The 20,454-nt window shown below is 35.0% G+C and overlaps 1 protein-coding gene across 1 annotated transcript in view; it reads left to right on the plus strand.

Annotated features, from left to right (window-relative positions):
- DCAF8L2 (DDB1 and CUL4 associated factor 8-like 2) overlaps positions 1 to 20,454 on the plus strand; it is a 172,579-nt gene that overhangs the window by 99,572 nt on the left and 52,553 nt on the right. The window contains exon 3 of the mRNA XM_011935148.1: positions 2,304 to 2,380. The gene's annotated coding sequence lies outside the window, so the exon portion shown is untranslated. The remainder of the gene's footprint in view (positions 1 to 2,303; positions 2,381 to 20,454) is intronic.

Below are 20,454 nucleotides of genomic sequence, written 5' to 3' on the forward strand. Positions count from 1 at the left end.
GATTGCCATTCTAACTGGTGTGAGATGGTATCTCATTGTGGTTTTGATTTGCATTTCTCTGATGGCGAGTGATGATGAGCATTTTTTCATGTATCTGTTAAATTCTTCAAGAGTAAGAATGCTGTGTGACTCACATAGCCACTCTCAAACCTAAAGAGTCTTGCTTCACCAAGGCCTTGAGAAAGACATAGGTGATGACAACACAAAGATTGAAAGAGTGCTTTATTGGCTTTAGGCCAGGGATGCTGGTAGGATGAAATGCAATTTGACTGTCTTCTGAGCTTCGTGGGATCATAAGGTTGTAGAGCACAGTAAACCACTAGAAACAAAGTGGACATAGTTATCACAGCAGGTAGCACAGAAAGCAGAGTAATCCGCTGCCACGGGAGGCTGTGACTTGCAAAGATCTCTGGCGATGCTTAATTAATCATAAAGTACCTTAAGTTCTGGTTTAATTTGCATAATTAAATGTAGAGCAAAAGAAAACAAAACTTTAGTCCTGCCTTAAGCCAACATGAAAGAGAGTCACAGTTTATCACCCCAATTCTAATCTTGAGTCAGTTCCCAAGCCCAGAGCAATCAGTTCTCAATTCCACTAAAGTCTCCCCTGTAACACCACAATTGAGTACTCTGTATCTCTTTGTAGGCTTCTAATAGTAACTTATACTTATTCACCTGAGTCACTAGGTGCTGAGGCAGGGAAATCCAAATATTTCAGGTACAATCGTAAAAGGCATTGATTAATACTAATTTTTGAAGACACATATGTCACTATAGTCTTGAATAGCAATTTAAAGTGCTGAAATTTCAAAGGAAGTTTCAACAAGAATTTACATGGTCTGATATGGAATTTATGCAAGTATTTGTGTATGTATATATGTATATATGAATAAATGCATGTCTACTTATACAATATTAGAATCTTAACAATGGAACTGTGTTACCTTACGACATTTCGAATAAAAGCCTTTTAACCTCATGTTTTCTGCCAAAATAGTGAGTAAGACATCCCTGGAGGAAGAGCAGAGATTAGAACCACCTAGAAAGAGTCCAAATAAGTAGGAGTGGTCATTGTCAGCACAGTTTGGTCAGCACAGAATGTTTATGGGACTTGAAGAAAAGCAGTAGATTACCATAACATTAATGAGGCAATGACTCTAACTGTTGCTGCTGTTGCAGATGTGTTTTCTTAACTGGAGAAAATTATTGTAGCTCTTGGCATTCAGTATTCATCTATCGATTTTGTGCATGCATTTTTCTCTATTTCAACAAATTGAGACAACTAGAAGTAGTTTGCATCCCCCCGGGACAAGTTTGCCTAGACTGGCTCTCTTTACCAGCTCTCTCCAAACTTTTCTTTGCTTATCTTAATTTTTTGCTTAAACAAATGCTGTCTTCTTCCTTCAGGAAAAAGAAGAGAGAGCCAACTACTCTACAAAGGAAAAGGGATGTAGTTTGTAGGATTTTCCTTGTTATGAGAGGAGCAGAAACCTAACTGTTGACAAGGGTATGCTCATGGCTAATTCGAAAGACCCTGTTGAAATTGAAATTATGGTGTTCTGTTCAGCCCTAAATATGCCAGATGCTGGAGATGCCAAGGTGAATAAGTCAATGGCTGGCTCTTCTCTGATAAAGGCAGTTGAATTCTGGTGAGGAACACAGAGACATAAACAGATTCATTCCTTCATCCCACAAACACTGAATATTCATTTACTCTGTGCCAGGAACTATTCTACCTGTTAGACATATAAAAGTTTGAAAAAGTATACATGGTTGATGCACTCCTGATGATTATTTTCTAATAGGAAAAATATATTTTAATCAAAACCCCAAACAAATAAAATGTAGAAATGTCTCTATGTTAAGCTAAGAAAAAGAGAAATGTATTGAGAGCCTGTGAGAGGAGTTTCACCTGATCTTAGAAGTAAAGGATAGCTTCCATGTGGTGATGAGGAATGGAGGATAGTTTCCCAGTTGGAGAGAATATTGTTCACTGTGGTCCTGTTTGAAGTAGGAAATAATTAATTGAAAACCCAAGGAAGCTTAGTATGATGGGAGATCAGAAAATGAGGCAGGGGTTCGTGAGAAATAAAGCTTAGGAAAAGTAGGAAAGGCAGAAAAAGTGGAGGCCATATCATGCAGGACCTTGCAGGCCAGATTAAGAATCGTGCTCTTTATCCTAACATTATTAAACTATTGAACATTTTCAGCAGGTGGGTAACAGAATATTTACTGGACTTGAAGAACAGTAGATTACCATAACCTTAATGAGACACTGACTCTAACTGTTGCTGCTGTTGCAGATGTGTTTTCTTAACTGAAGAAAATCGTATCACATGTGAACTTTCTGACCATACTGTGGAGCGGTGCTAATAAGGAGGTAAGAGTGGATGTAGATAAATCTGTTAGGAGGTTGTTAAAATAATCAGATGAACCCTAATGAGGTTTATTTCTAGATAAATGATGATAGAGATAGAAATAAATAAATTCAAAAATATTTCAGAGTTAAAACTGGCAAGATGATGATACGAAAGGTGAGAAAGAGGGTTATATCAAAAGTGACTTATTTTCTGGTTTGCTTATCTGCCTGCTTGGCAGTGCCATTCTCCAAGAGAACACTAATGAAAGACTATGTTTTAGAGGAAAGACAAAACATTTTATTTTATTTTATTTTATTTTGAAGTGTCTATGTCACTTTCAAATATAAGGGGCATGTAAATATATCAAAAGTATATGATATGGAAGTTCCTCAAAAAATTAAACATAGAGTTACCATATGATCCAGAAATTTTACTTCTGAATATATAACCAAAGGAATTGAAAGCAGGAACGCAGGGACTCAAACATATAATTGTATACTAATGCTCACAGCAGCATTATTCGCAGTAGCCAAAAAGGTGGAAACAACAAAAATGTCTATCAACAGATAAATCGATAAACAAAATGTGGTATATATAGAATTGAATATTATCCATCCTTAAAAAGGAATAAGATTCTGATTCTTGGTACAACATGGAAGAACCTTAAAAACATTGTGCTTTGTGAAATAAGCTAGATACTAAAGAGCAAATATTGTATGATTCCACTTATCTGAAGAACCTAGAACAGGCAAATTTATAGAGGCAGAAAGTAGGATGGTGGTTGTTAGGGGCTGGAAGGGCATTATTTCATGGGTATGGAGTTTCAGTTTGGGAAGATTTTTTAAAGTGCTGGAGATGGATGTTGCTGATGGTTGCACAACAATGTAAATGTGCTTAATGCCACTGAACTATATGCTTCAAAGTGGTGAAAATGGTAAATTTTATGTTATATGTATTTTTCCATAATGAAAAATGTATGTAGATCTGGAGCTCAGAGTCCTAGGCTAAAGATATAAATGAAAGTGTCATCATTGTGTTTATGACAAGTGAAGTCATGTAAAATTGTCTAGTTTGAATGTATGTGGATGGAAATGTATGATGGAAGGAAAAGAGAATTTAGAACTAAAGCTGATGAACTCAATAATGGCTATGGGGAGGAGGACTGGTCTTCAGAAAGGACAGGGATGGGATGGCTAGAAATGTGAGAGGAAGACAAAAAGAGAAAGGAGAAAAGTGTCAGATAAGTTAAAGGGAGTAAATATTTCTAGGAGCCAAAGATCAGTAGTGTTCCTTGCTACTTGAATCCCTCTTGGTGGAAGGATTCTATTTCTCATTTATCTTGAAGAGTCCTCCTCGGGACTGTAATGCTATAGTAGTTCATTTTTGCTGTAAGGCAAAGCTCTCTGTAATTCCAGTTTGAGCTTTTTTTTTTTTCCCCCCTATTTAATTTGTCATAGGAAATTACCCATCAAGCCACAGATGTGGTTTCAAGAAGGGGAAGTAATTTGGCAGGAGTAAGGCACTCTGGATGTATGAGCTATCTGCCTATGCAAATTACTAATGCCTTTAGAACCTGCTTGGGCTCAGTGCTGTTTTCAATTGATATTTAAGAGCTTCTGAGTATACCACATTTTACGGCTAGGAGAAATAGATTGTATCCAGTTCATGACAAGCAGCTGGGGTCAGATATCCCGGGACATTGTTCCCTGGGCCTAAGATTCAGCCTCTGTGAGCTGATCCAGAGCTCCTTCTCAAGAAGAAAATAAACTTGGTAAAGCAGGCGTGACTTTGCTACAGAAGTCTTGGGTCCTCATCAGCTATTCTTCTTTCACGGTTTACAGTAGGCTTGACTGCACATTTGCCACCTGCCTCTGACACTTCAAGCAACACAGCATATGCTGTTTTATAAGGATCAGTTGGCAAAGATATTTGTTCTGTACCTTAGACCAGCTAGAGAGGCATTCTTTGCTCTGAGCCCCACTAAAATGAACAGACTTTTGCTTTATCCAGCAAATAGATCTAGCTAGAACAACATTAAATGGCACATTTCTCAAATACCTCAAGGGGTCCCCCAAGAATGTTAAGTGGGTAAGGAAATCAAGATGTGTAAATATATCCTTTATTTTGTATCAGATCAACAAGACTCCAGAAAAAAATTTCTGGGGTAGTAAAAAACTCTCTCTCTATCCATCCCTGGCACCACAGTCAAACATTTAGGGTGCCATTTCTTTCTTTCTTCCTAGATCCTATAGCAAAAATTCATCACTTTAGAGGTTCATCAGAATGACCTATAAGAATGTGAGTTTGTTAGGGTCCCTATGGACTAAACAGTGGCACAGAGCCTAAGAGTTGTCATATCTCTATGGCAGGATTGTGAAAGTTTGCTCCTGCCCTGCAAGTCCCAAGGTAATAAAACCGTTCTACAATGCAGTTGAGTTAGAAAAAAAAGACTTCATAAAGCATGTCAACCACTGTTGGCAGTCATGCAGGATCATAATAGCATTGTTAAAGTAAGCATGAGTATGAATGTGTATGAGAAAAAACAATAAAAACACTCTGTAAATCACTTCTCTCCTTTTGCACAAAGTTAGAAGTAAAGAATAATAATTTTTAAAAATATCTTAAGTACTGAAAATTGTATTCACTGAGGCTTGGCCTTCCCTTTCTATGTTTTTTCTATACTTCACAGGTTATCTGTCCCTATCTCTATTTTTTTGTTTGCCCATCCAATGCCAGTGTCCAATTTTTCTCTGAAACTGGAAAGTATCAAAACTCAAGCCTTTAGAATAGTTGAACGACTGACTAATTGACCTCCTTGCATTACCTCAGCCAAGAATTGGCACTTTAGTACTTTCAATTGTTATTTGAAAAGCTGTGTCCTGTAATATAGGAATTTCAGGCATTGCCAAGCAAGTGGAGATACATTTGAGATCCTGATATGTTTGAAAACTCTTTGTCTATGAAAAGAAACTTGATTTAGTCAGTTTCAGGTGATTGGATAGCTGGATCCAGAAGGTTAAATCTGCATTCTTGTTCAGTTAGAAGCATACTCTGGGGAGATGAAGTCATTCAGGGATAACTTTGCTGAAGTTGGACTGAAGATAATGCTAGAGAAAAATCAAGAGGTTCTCTGGCCAATGATTACTGAACAAAGGTGGAGTACTGTTTTAGAGGTAGATATCTATAGGTTGGCTCATGCCTTTGAGCTGGGCTAATGGAGAAGCCTTTTACTCAGCAGTGAATAAAAAAAGCAATCAAGTCTTCTGTGTAAGTTTGGGCTTGACACAGCAGTTTATAGCAAAGGCAGAAATTAAATACACACAAACACACCACATGTTAAGTAAGCAGACACCCTGAGTCATTATAGACTGTACAATAAAGTTAAGTGTAGAAAGAGGGTAAAGTAGTGACAAAAGTAGAAACAATAAGTAGAAGTAGAGACAGGGAATAGGTCTGACATAATATTGTATCTCTAGATTGTGAGATATTAGGCCTCTTCTCTCGAATGGGTGACAAAGTAACCAGGTCATTAGAGCTGCACTGCCCTAAATGTAATTCATTTTCTTTGGGAAGTCCACTCTAAAGTGATATCTCACTAATGAAAACAAACTAAAGCAACAAAAATATACAGTACATCTATTTCAGTCAGGTCAATCATTTATTGTATATTTCATTACATAAAATATATCAGTCAGTAGTAATACATTTTATTTAAGAGCTCTATATTTACCTTATGTGATTGGATTAAGATTATATTGTCGTAGCTGAAGTAATATATCAATTCTATGAACAATTTGCTATTAAAATAATTTTCAGAAATAGTCAACATTTTAAGCATTTACTCTCTGAATCTTTCTGGACCCCAGATTTCTTATTATAAATGATCTAAACTATGTGATTGCTCAGATACTACATATTTTCTAACCCAAAATTCCCAGAGCCTATTTTTACGCTACAAAAATTAATTTTATTATATGATTAACATGTAGAAATTCAGAGAATTATTTGTAGTCACAGAATATCAAAATAAAATGGAGTCGTGTTTCTTGGTTTTTTGTTGTTGGTGGTGTTGTTTTTTGAGACAAGGTCTCACTCTGTCACCCAGTCTGGAGTGCAGTAGTGTGATCATAGCTTAATGCAGCCTTATACCCCTGGGCTTGAACAATCCTCCCACCTCAGCCTCCCAAGTAGGTGGGACTACAGGCACGCACCTCCAGGCCAAACTAATTTATTTCATTTTTTGTAGAGACAGGGGCTTACTATATTGCTCAGGTTGGCCTCAAATTTCTGACATCCAGTGATCCTCCTGCCTCGTCCTCCCAAAGTGTTGGGATTACAGTTATGAACTACTGTGCCCAGCTGGTTTTAATTTTAAAATGGGACTCTCCAGACACGTAAAATCGTTTTTAAAGGTCAAATTGATGATGTATTTAGTAAATGAATTTTAAGAATGGTCTCTGAATGTAGGAATTTCTTATGAAATTAAGGAAGGAAACACAAATATTGTAAAGGATATACGATAAAACAAAATACAATAATTTGTTTTAAAGAGTATCCAATAATGACAGATTATTTCCTTTTACTTTAGAGTAATTTATTTTATCTGGTTTAGACATTCTTGATAAAAAACTCTTCTGTCTATTTAATGAGTAAACACCTCACATTTGTCAATAAATTTCATTTATGTAATGGAATTATATTGTTTGTAGTTGTAGATTAATAGAGATTAAATTTCCATATGACAAAAGATCATGGGTCATTGTGATTCAAGTCAATGCAAGTTCACGATGTTGGCAAAATGAGTATTTTTATATGTTGTTTAAGCTGCCAAGAGTCTTCCCAGAGTCCTTTATTTAAAGGAAGAAGACTGTATTTCTCAAGAAAAAAAATCCTGTAAAGTTTTATGTGCTTTATATTGACTCTTTGTCTTTCTGACACATTTAATAGTTCCTGTTAGAGCTACAAGATATTGAATTGGAGGTTCTGAGTTGGGTCACTGCTCCATTTGAATAATCCTTTAAAACTTTAGTCCTCACAAACAAGCAGTAGCTGGCAACTGTTACAATGATACCCAGCCACACTTCACATAAACATGTAACGGTTTGTCCAGAGATCATTATAAACACATACTAGGCTTTTTTGAAACTAGTATCTTCAGAAAGGACTAATTAGTAGCTGAACATTGAGTACTTCTATAAAGTTTTGTCCTCCTAGCTTTGAGCATTCCTAATCTAAATTTCAGTTTCTTACTGGCAAATCTTTCTTTTTATGACATGAAACAAAAGGAAAAATAATTGGCTTTATCTGTGCTGATTTGCCAGTGGTCACTGTTGAGAGCTTCAAACGCCCTTCCCACTGTCAGTCTCTGCCCTTCACCCTTCTGCTTCATATTATTCATTCAAGTGGCATGAAGAGGGGTATGGTGGCTCTGGGATTTGAACCATCATTGAACAAGATATGGGAAGTGAATAGTATTTGCTCACCATGACTTTAGTTTTAGTTTCACCTTCCAAATTAGACTTCTATACACTTCTTAAAGCTTTATTTAAGTTGTACTTTCATCAGCATACACAGTAGTAACAAAGCCCTTTCTAATAGTCATTGTATTAGCTACCTTGTGGCTGTTAATGTTCATGCTCCTGCAAGATCCTTTCAAATCCCTTTTTGTACCATCTACTTCCCTTTCCCTTCCAAGCATCAGTACTAATGTACAGCTCTTTAGTCCTCAAGCTGCTGAAGGGGCTTTTGCCCACAGGTGAAGAGATTGTAAAGCATCTGGGACATCTGGGAGTTGATATGCTCATCCCTCCCAGTGTGGCCTTTAACCAATGACTGAACAGTGTAGAAGTATGAAAGTTCACTCCCTTGCCTGGTGTAAGGATAACTCAGACATAACTTACTCTCCAGAGTTCCCCAGGAGGATGGCGCTGAAGCTGTCCTCTGAAGGGTGTTCACCTGAGACTGCACTGTTCCTTGGCTTCCACTACCTCCCTTTGGATCCTTTTCTTAAATTAATCAAACATACATCCTCATCCTCAGAGCCTATGTTTAACTTAGGATACACCTATAGTAGAGACCTCATTGTCATGTCAAAATATCGCCGCCTAGTGGCAAGACTAAGAATATCAGCGTTCTTTGCATTAACTGCATGACCTTTCACTGAGTACCTTTTTTCATTGAATACCTTGCATTGAATACCAACTGAAAGTAGTGAGAGGTACCCAAAGAAGACAGTGCCATTATCTCTACCCTCAAAGAGCTAACGATGTCTGGAACCAAAAGAGAAGAAGTGACAGCAAACATGACCACAGGTAGGATTTGCACAGCTGTGTCATTAGGAAACAAAGAAGAAGCAGTATGGGAAGGAAGGCCATTTTCTGAGCATCAGAGACACAGGATCTCATCATCTGAGATACATCACTTATACGTCCTATCCCAGCATCTATTTTCATCAGAAAAGACTAAAGCAGAATTTTACATGTATTAAAACTCATTAAGTTGTTGCAGGCTTAAATTGCAAAGACTAGCTTATGCCCAGTGAAAGTAGGCTTCATAGTGGCACAAATAGGTAAAATATACAGGTGGATGATAAAAAAGAGGTTGAGACTAGTCCAGAGACTAATAGCAAATACAACTTCCCTAATGAATGTCAGAACCATAAATATGCTGCATTTAGGGCATTCAGAATGTATGGTGAATCCTATTACAGTAGATGGAACCATGTATCATGAATGTATGTCAAAAATGACTCCACTTAATATAATGTTCTACATGGTAGGACATCTTTGATGTGAACTAAATATATACCACTGTATAGGCCATCAAGTCCAAGCTATCCATCTACATAGATATGAGCTCTTACATATGATTCTGCAGACTTGTTTTTAGCATTTTAGTAACCCAATGCTCACTCACTCATATTACTGATCTTTTGTAGGCCAGCTCAATTACAAACATTGTGACTTTCCTCCATTAATCTCATATCTATCTTTACCTTTTTATCTTCTTAGAATGTCAACTCATGTTTACTTTCACATTCTGTTTATGATGAGACCCTTTTGGTCAATATTCTCGGGAATCACTGTAGCCAATCGGTTTAAGAACAGGATGCAATGTCCTCTCATCAGCATTGTGCACTAAGCTGAGACTCCACGGCATATCCCCTCCAATTTAGAGTATTATAAAGAAACTTCTTGCTTTGAAATGGATACCTCATGAATAAATCAAGAAGAGTTTTTGTTTTCCAATTCTATCTGAAAGAAATATGTAAAAATAAATCGAGGCGGGAAAAATTTAAGTGACAAGATAAAGAAGTTTGATATTGCCTCTATCATTCTTAGGAAAGGAGAACACTAGGGGCAGGCCCTTAGAGAACATCTGTCAATAGTTTAATAATAATTTGGGGTAAAGAAATAATTTGTGGGTGACAAGACTTTGTACCATAAGACAATTTCATTCAATTACTGTATCAATAACTGCGTAAATTCATGCATTTACAACCAACTTATTTTTGATAAAGATGCCAAGAGCCTACATTGGGGAAAGATAGCCTCTGTCATAGATGGTTCTGGGAAAACTAGGTATTCGTAGTCAGAGGAATAAAACTAGATCCCTATCGCTCACTACACACCAAAAATGAACTCTAAATTGATTAAAAACTTAAATGTAAGACCTGAAACTTTGAAAGTATTAGAAGAAAACATTGGTGTAACACTTCAGGACATTAGTCTGGGCAAATATATTTTTGTGTAAAACCTCAAAAGCATAGGCAACAAAAGCAAAAATAGACAAATCAGATTACAGCAAGCTAAAAACCTGCAGAGCAAAGGAAACAATCAGCAGAGTGAAAAGACAACCTACAGGATGAGAGAAAATATTTGCAAACTATCCATCTGACAATGGATTAATACCAAGAATGTATAAGGAACTCAAATAACTCAATAGCAAAAAAAAAAAAAATCAAATAATCTGATTTCAAAATGGGCAGAAGAACTGAATAGACATTTTTCAAAAGAAGACATATAAATGTCCAACAAACATATAAAAATGCTCAACACTAGTAATCATCGGGGAAATGCAAATCAAAACCACAATGAGGTATCATCTCACATCAGTTAGAATGGCTAGTATTAAAAAGACAAAAACAAGACAAAAGCAAAATAGATGCAGGTAAGGATGCAGACAAAGGGGAACTTTAGTACACTGCGGGTGGGAATGCAGTGTAGTAAAGCCATTATGAAAAACAGCATGATGGTTCCTCAAAAAATTAAAATAGATGTATCGTATGATCCAGAAATTCCACTACTAGTTATATATCCAAAAGAAAGACAATCAGTACATCGAAGAGATATTTGCATACCCATGTTTATTGCAGCACTATTCACAGTAGACAAGATATGAAATCAACCTGTGTCCATAAATAGATGAATGGATGAAGAAAATGTGATATATATGTATAGACAACAGAATCCTATTTGACTATAAAAAATAAAATCCTTTCATTTGCAGCAACATGGAACTGGGGGTCATTAGATTAAGTAAAATAATCCAGGCAAAAATGACAAATATTGCACATTTTCACTCATATATACGTAGGAGCTGGAAAAAAAAGTGTATCTCATGAAGATAGAGAATGGAATGGTGGTTACCAGAGGCTGGGAAGGGGTAGGGGATGAAGATAGGTTAGTTAATGGCCATAAATGTACACTTAAATAAAAGGAATATGTTTTAGTGTTCAAAAGCAGATTAGGGGTCCTATTGTTAATGACAATGTATTGTATTTTTCCACATATCTAGAAGAAAAGTCTTCAAATGTTCCCAACAGATAGAAATGATAAATGCTCTGGGTCAGTGGTCCCCAACATTTTTGGCACCAGAGACCGGTTTTGTGGAAAACAATTTTCCTATGGACTGGGTCGAGGGGTGGTTTCAAGATGAAACTGTTCTATCTCTGATCATCAGGCATTAAATTCTCATAAGGAGCACACAACCTACATCCTTTGCATGCGCGGTTCACAATAGGGTTCGCGCTCCTATGAGAATCTAATGCTGCCGCTGATCTGACAGAAGGTGGAGCTCAGGCATTAATGCTCGCTGGTCACTCACCTCCTGCTGTATGGCCTGGTTCCTAATAGGCCACGGACAGGTACCAGTATATGACCCAGAGATTGAGGACTCCTGCTGTAGGTGATGGACACCCCCCAATACCCTGACTTGATCATTACACAGTCTCTGCATATAACAAAATATCTTGTGTAGCCTATAAATATGTATCAATTATTATGTGCCCACGAAAATAAAATGAAATCTTTGCACAGAGGGAAAATGACTGTATAAATGAAGTAAAATATATTTATCAAAGTTCTTGATCACGTTGTTATTTTTAGAATAAAATGTACTTGAGCAACAGGGGGGAAAACCTGTTCAGTGAATAAAGTTGAATGAGGAAAAATACAAACAGATATTCAAAACTTCAAAATAAGGTAGCAAGAGAAACTAATATCAATAACTAGTTGCAAGTACTGAAATTCTTTTTAAATAGCAAAAGGCAACTAAAAGTCATCCTTAAACTATATCAGCAATATAATAATAAAATCCACATGAATCTGGGAAGTGTTAAAAACACAATGATACTAAGGCATTAAGAAATCAGGGCTGGGAAGAGTGGCTCACGCCTGTAAACTCGACGCTTTGGGAAGCTGAGGTGGGAGGATTGCTTGAAGCCAGGAGTTCAAGACCAGCCTGGAAAACATAGCAAGATCCCCTCTACAAACAATTTTTAAAAATAGTTGGTCCTGGTCATGCATGTGTGTAGTCGCAGCTACTTGGGAGGCTGAGGCAGGAGGATAGCCTGATCCCAGGAGGTGCTACACTCTGGCCTGGGTGACAGACTGAGACTCTGTCTCTGAAAAGAATAAGAGATCCTTCTGTCTTTATAAAGGTACTCATCTTTATAAAGGTATCTGTCTTTCGTTCCCTAGCTGAAACTGTTATTAGAGTTTTAGATTTAATTTGAGCCTATATTTTCATTAAAAATATGAAGAATTTAATTGTATGCCCAAGAATTTTTTTAAATACTGAAAGGGAGAAATCTGGTTGTATTAAATGGCTAAATAAAGTTTTTGCCTCTTCAAAAAATATAATAAAAAGAGTGAATTAATTATTGTTTTTGAGTGGAAAACTGTTCTGTATGTAGAGTATCAGATAAAAAGAAATGGGCTTAGATAAAATAGAGAAAAATTTCAGTCACATATGAAAAACTGGTTAATTATCTAATTAATAAAAAATAGAATGGGCCCATCATGATGAAGTTTAGCATTTTTTTTTACAGCGATAACATTTATAAATATTAGAATTGCAAGGAAACATATATGACCATCCAATCTCTCCTCTTCATTTTTGAGACCACAAAATATGAACACAAAAATTAAATTGCTTAATTCACCTAAGCAAGTCAAGGGCAAATGTAGGACTTGAGCTCACAGTTCGTAACTTCAAGGCTAGGTCTGTGGCCTTGGATAAGCTATTTAAAGCTTTTGTGCATTGCTTTGTTTTATTTTATATTCATACAATGGAAATAATAATGTACAACCCAAAAGGACAACTATGAGTATCAAATAAATATTTGCAAAACATTTAATATGATGACCATCTATGATAATTATTCAAAAATAGTAGCTTTTTTGTTGTATTATTATTATTTCCTAGTGCTTTTTCTTCTAAAACATGTTGTCTAACAATAACAAAAAAAGGATATTCTAGAAGTATCTCTTGTGAGCCATATTTGGTGTAAAAGTCCAGTTAGAAAACTTTAAAATGTTAAAAGTATATTTTCCCCATGAGAGAAAATGTACAGTCTCTAATGATGATGATGAGAAAATTATGACTAAATTATTAATATATAAGTATATTTGATGAGCAACTACATGGAGGTCTTTTTTTTTTTTGGTTTTCATTTGCTATTTTTTTAACCCAAAAATAAGTTCCTCTTTTTGAAATCACACTCAGGATAGGTTTTATTATCACCCCACTTTCTAGATAAGAAACTCAAATCTCCAAAAGACGAAATATCTTGTTAATGTTTTCCCTGATGTGTTCAGTTTATTCCTGGCATCAGAGGCCCCAGACTGATGATTCAAAAGTATATGGCAAAAGTATTTTGCTATGATTCTAAATCATTCCCTCTTTTTATCAGTACAATTTGACCATATCTACAAAATTTGAAAGCACACATACCTTGATTTATCAATTTTCCTTCAGCATTTTATTGAATGAATGTATGCAAAATGCATATATAACAATGCACTCACATATACACCACAAGGTAGGTAGGTAGGTAGGTAGGTAGGTAGATAGATAGATAGATAGGTAGGTAGGTAGGTAGATAGATAGATAGATAGATAGATAGATAGATAGATAGATAGATAGATTTTTTGAGCTGGAGTCTCACTCAGTCGCTCAGGCTGGAGTGCAATGGTGCGATCTTGGCTCACTGCCAACCTCTGCTTCCCAGGTTCAAGTGATTCTCCTGCTTCAGCCTCCCAAGTAGCTGGGACTACAGGTGCACGCCACCACACCCAGATAATTTTTTGTGTTTTCAGTAGAGACGGGTTTCATCATGTTGGTCAGGCTGGTCTCAAACTCCTGACCTCAGGTGATCCACCTGCTTCGGCCTCCCAATGTACTGGGATTACAGGTGTGAGCCACCGCGCCCAGACCACCATAAGAAAAAAATACAAGAATACATTGCCACATTATAGCCTTTATAACTAGCAATTGAAAGATGGTTGTATGAATTACTGTTACTTGTCGAATGGAAGGCCATGAAGCCATTAGGAAGAATAGGATACAGGCTGACAGCAGACAATATAAATGATTCATTCATTCATACATTCAGCAAATATATGAGTTCATACTACATTCCAAGCATTATTGATGCAGCCATGAACAAGACAATGTTCCTGCCTTTATGGATTTCAAAATGTAGTGAGAGAAGCAGACATTAACCAGAAAAACAAACACATAATGAATGTCATATAATGCAATGTAGTGATTAAGCGCCATAAAGAAAAATAAGAAAATAGGAACAAAAGTATATATTGCTCAGTAAAAATAAAGAAATAGAGTTAGGCTATTATAGTCCTATTCATGTTAAAAGTAAAGAAAATGTATATATTCCATATAATTATATATGCATATACTCAAGAGACTTTTTTGGAGGATACATAAGACCCTGTCTGTCAGTAGGGGATACTTCTGAAGAGAGATTGAGGGACTAAATCATGACAGAAAATAATCTTAAGATACTAATATTGTTAATTATGACTTTCTGTGATGTAAATTTTGTACATTTTTACTTTTTTTACCACATACATTATTTTTTAAATAATAAAAGAAGATAAACTAGAGGAGGTCAAGAGCTTGGACACATGCAATTTATGAGCAGTAGTATAGTCTTTGCTAGTTTGAATGTTTATTTGGGTTGCAACCTCAAATGCCATCCATAGCCATTTCAATAACAAAAATGTGTAAATCAGGCTGGCTAAAAAAAGTACGGGGAATTAAAGAGCATGTGATGATCTACAGAATGCATGTCTTGACTATGGCTCTTAATTTTTTCTCAGACAAATACATTTCAAAGTGTAGGAAGAGATACAATTTTTCATTTCTCTGGCCTTATCTTACCAGAGTTAGGCACTCTTGCCCACCAAGGGCTGACCACCAGATCTTTTTAAGGTGATTTTGCTGACATATGAATTACATGAAATTGTTCACCACTAAAAGGAGAAAACAAAATAGCCTTTTACTATAAGCACAATAAAATGCCAGATTGTTATAATGGCTTACAAATCCTCTAATCTGGCCTTTCCCTCCTCTCTTTTCTCATTGTTTCCACCGTGCCCTTCACTGGCTATGGCATGCCAAACTGAGTTTTGCTCTTTTCCTCTTTTGTACCTACACATTTAGTAGTCACTCTGGTATAAACTATTTACAACTCAATTGAATTGACACAAAAAGTCATTTTTTTTAGAACAACTAATATCCCTAAATTAGAAATAATTTGAAGCTTCTCTTGACTGAGATGAGAACTACAAATTGAGAGCATAAAGGCTCATGTCTATTAATATTCCCGTGTGTCATCAAATACCACTGAAATAAGCATTTTTTAAAATGAAGGACGAAAACGCATTTCCCTGTGCCAAGCAATTTTTCTGTATTTCTCTGCACATTTACCTGAAAATTCTTTAGATATATGCACATTTATCATTCTATCAGAATGACATTTAATATATTGAGGAAAAAAGCTGACAAAATATCACACTTAAGATCTAAATCAAATTGCAGCAATTCATTAACATATGAATCTAACAAGGTTATAACTCTTCATAAAATAGCTGATTTTATACTATAAATCATTTTTTATGTTAAATAGATGTGGGTTTTTGTCTCACTTATTTCTGAAAAGTTGTTTTAGGAGAAATATAGATGAGAGATAATGTTGTTTCCTAAGCATTTATATGGCAAATTTAAATCTATGTCAAGATGATAAAAAATAGACATAATTGCAATTCATTAAGAAATAAAACACCGTTTTAAAATTCTACCTAAATCATTTTATATGTGCCACTGCTAAACTATTGGCTATTTGCTGGAAAGACATGGTTGTATGTAAGAGAAGTACCAAAAAATTAATGATGATAGCTAATTTTCATTGAAACATCTATTTCTGTTTTTCTGTCCCCTTTTCATTAAAAGTGTGGATGTTATTATGAAGATATTGAGCGTTGGAATATCCAAAGATTTGCATGTAATGAAAATCATCAGAATTAGCTTATGATATATGTACTATTATTTCTATTTTATAAACAAGGGATGTCTCAGAATGCTGTGTCCATAATTGGCCAAAAATTGCATACCAGCAAGTGACAGAGATTGAATTCACACTAAGATTGTCAAAATTTAAAACTCATCTTATTATGTGGACAGCCTGAATGAGGATAGGTGGTGCCTAGTGAGAAACAGGGAGCGGAATTCTCTTTTCAGATTTGAAGCCTAGGAGATTGAAAATATGAAGATGTCATTCGTAGAAATAAGAAGAAGGATTTAGATTTGAGTTTCGAAAAATGCTAGTTCTGTTTTGAAGAGGTTGATCATAACGTGCTTCTGTTGAACATACAGTCATATATTTGATATGGTTGAATATATTTTTAAGCAGCTAGGAACATAAGAGGAGTGATGTAGAATATTATTCTGGGGGGAAAGAGGTATAGTTTATTCAAACAGTGACTGGCATCTTCCAAATATCTTCCAAATAACATAGCTCTCCTTTTCACTGTATGTGTATGGACATACCTACATTTACTACAAAATTGCTTGTCATTGAAGGTGTTACATTCAGATTTCTGGCTTCTTGGAGATATGTACTTAAAGTTAAACATTAACTTAATATGAATGTCAAGGGAAAAATAATAGCCTGACATGGACTTTTCATAGTATCGTGAGAAAAACAGAATTTACTCACTTACAGACATACAGGATATGATAAGATTGGCAGTTGAAATGAATTCTTGCTGTCCCAATGGGTTTTGTAAAAGAATTTAATGTATTAAGTGCCTAAACAATGTGTTTTCTCTAATCTTCACAATTTATTCTTTATTTTCATTCAAATCTATTGTTCATAAATATTATCTAGAGAAGACTTTTAAACAAAAGAGCATGGATGGGTTTAAAAGGTCCTTATCACCAAGATTTAATAAGCACAATGTTGCTTCTCTGTAGAATTTTTCTGAAAGAGTTTGATTCTCAAAGGTTTCATGACTCTAAACAGTGAAGAATTAGAGACTTAGAGAAAATTGTTTATCTATTTTGGTGAGATATTTTATATCCTTAACCTAGTAGTTTTCAACTGTGGTGACTATGTCACCCAGGGGACAACTGGAAAGTTTCTGGAGACATTCTTGATTATCATAACAAAGGGAGAAGAAGTTCTACTACCATTTAGTGGGTAGAGAATAGGAAGTCTGCTAGCCATCCTACAGTGCACTGGATAGTCCCCCACCAGCAGAGTTATACGGCCCCAAATGTCGATAGTGCTGAAACTGAGAAAGCTTGCCTTCATCCCTGCAGAGTTCTAGGATAATATAAAAGAAAAAGACTTCGATATTTTGTTATGCAACATATGTGCCAGTGTATAAAACAATTATTTTAACCAGGTCACTGATTGATATAATTTGCATGTGAATTATATTGTAAGCCAAGAAAAGTCTGTATCATTTTAATAGGATATTCTAACAGTAAGTGACTCTGTCTCTTAAAAATACAAAAAAAAACCACACATGGATATTTGAAAGGATATTTTTGAAGCTGCTTAAAATTAATGGACATTAAACTCCCATGTGCTTTGTTTCATCAGTAAAACTGTGGAGCTCATTAACAAAAAACCAGAAACTTAGCTATATAAATCAGGAAATTTATAAAGTGTAGCCACTAGTGCATGTCTATGAGTTTCTGAGTTAACTAAAAATTAAATATTGTTAAAAAAATAAAGGCAAGTTCTTCATAAATTATTAATTTATACTTTTACTAGTCTTCATATTAGAATCATTCAGGTTTTCTCACCTTATATATAACTTCTATTCCCTCCTATTTTACCCTAAATGGTTTAATTTTAAAATAAGTATTTTCCTTTGTTTATTATGTTCCTGTACATATAGAAACCTGTTCTATAATTTTATATTTTTAATAATTTCCTTTTTCAGATGTGTTTATGTCCTTTGCTCTTTTTTTAATGAAGTCATTAGTAATCTGAGAAATGCAAATCAAAACCACAATGACATATCTCACATCTGTCAGAATAGCTATTATTAAAAAGTCAAAAAATAACAGATGCTGGCAAGACTGTAGAGAAAAAGGAACGTTCATACACTGATGATGAGAATGTAAATTAGTTCAACAGCTTTGGAAAGCAGTTTGGATATTTCTCAAATAACTCAAAACAGAACTACCATTCAATCCAGAAATCCCATTACTGGGTATGTAGCCAAAGAAGGATAAATCAAACTACCAAAAATATATACACTCATATGTTCATCACAGCACTATTCACAATAGCAAAGACATGGAATCAACCTAGATGCCTATCAATGGTGGACTGGATTAAGAAAATGTGGTACATATACACCATGGAATACTATGCAGCCACAAAAAAGAATGAAATCATGTCCTTTGCAGCAAAGTGGGTGCAGCTGGAGGCCATTATTCCAAACTAATTAATGTAGGAACAGAAAACCAAATACTACATGTTCTCAACTATAAGTGGGAGCTAAACATTGAGTACACATGGACATAAAGATGGGAGCAATAGACACTGGAGACCACTAGATGAGGGAGGGAGGGAGGAGGAAAGGACTGAAAAACCACTTACTGAGTATTATGCTCACTACCTGGGTGATAGTATCATCCATACCTCAAACCTCAGCATCACACAATATTCACTTGTAACAAACCTGCATATGTACTCTTTTAATCTAACATTAAAATGGAAATTATTTTTAAAATAATAATTTCCTCTATTTTTATCTTTATCTCCATTTAACCATGATTTTATTTATTTGAAAACTTAAAAAATATTAACATTTCTATCAAACTGATCTTTTTGGTAGGTAATTAAATCTTAGATTAGCAATGTTTCTTATCAAGTATGCACTTAAGTATTAATGCATATGTGAAAGATGATGTTACTGTTGCTTCTTTAAAACGTATCAAGTAATAGCTACTGCCAAGTTAACAGTGAAAGTTCAATTATTTGAAAAGATTCTCTTTTTGTCTACCTAATTAGAGACTTAAGATCATATTTTTCTTTTTTGTGCATTGGTAATTCTATTAATAAGGGAAAACAAACTTAAATTTTAAAATAATATTCATAGAAAACTTTCAGGTATCCAAGGATATCAATTACTCATATACATTATTCTTGTCACATATCTATGAGGTTTTAAGCATCGCATGCCAGTCTTGTCTCTCATTATAATGACAATAGAAACATGACTGCACTTGAAATGTAAACATGCCTTGTATAATAACACTCCAGCTACACTGTAGGATATTTTTATTCAAGAAGGACCACCTCATAGAGCTGAATTCTGCTTACATAATGGGTTTTAAATTGCTCTTTTCTTCCTTCTTTTCTACCTCAACCACATCAGTTTGTGCAGCACACAGAGCAGAACAGTTGGAGATTTGGTTTTCAGATCTGGCCCTCTGTGTGAGCTCGCACCCTCCTAAAACTTAATTGGCTTCATGGCCCTTCACAGTAATAGGCCTCAGTTTCCACTTATGAAAATTACTGGATGTTTACTTCATAAAGTATAAGATTCTTCCTTGGTATACCATTCTGTGTTCTGTTAAGAGAATGCTAAGGGGTGACCTTTTATGAAGGTTACTATTATTTTTGCAAGTTATGTTTATAGTAATATATAAGAATTTATGCAGAGCAACTTTACTTGCCAATAGAAAACAAAAGTATATGAACAAGTTTTAAACTAAACCAGAAATGAAATAAGTTCTTATTCACTATTGGAATGGGCTGCAGAATGGCATTTTGGAGTTATCAAAATGGGTAAGAGCTTGGAATTTGAAATCAGGCAAATTTGAAATGGAATCAGTCCTCTGTCACTCATTACATAGGTATCTTTGACAAGTCCTTTACCTTTTTGATTCTCAATGTCCTCATCTAAAATATATGTATAACAATACCTACTTCTCAACATAAAATGTTTACAGGCTAGCATAGTGCCTGGCATAAAATAGTATCATAGTGAATAACCATTATAAATATAATAACCTTCTCTATAATTAAGAAATTAACCAACATGTGTGTCCTGATTAATATAGATATTTTAATGCCTATAGATACGAATTTATAATAGAATCTCTCCAGTTTACCTTCAGCAGTGTACCAGGAAGTATTTTTCAGATTTCAAATATTACATTTTAACATTTATATTTGAATTCACATGTAAATGTAAATTTTTTATAATTCAACATAAGTAGGTTAATATTACTGTCAAAAATTTAAATGGGGCTAGGCGTGGTG

This window comes from Colobus angolensis, unplaced genomic scaffold, assembly GCF_000951035.1.
Source record: "Colobus angolensis palliatus isolate OR3802 unplaced genomic scaffold, Cang.pa_1.0 Scaffold140, whole genome shotgun sequence".
In the NCBI taxonomy this organism is placed as follows: Eukaryota; Metazoa; Chordata; class Mammalia; order Primates; family Cercopithecidae; genus Colobus; species Colobus angolensis.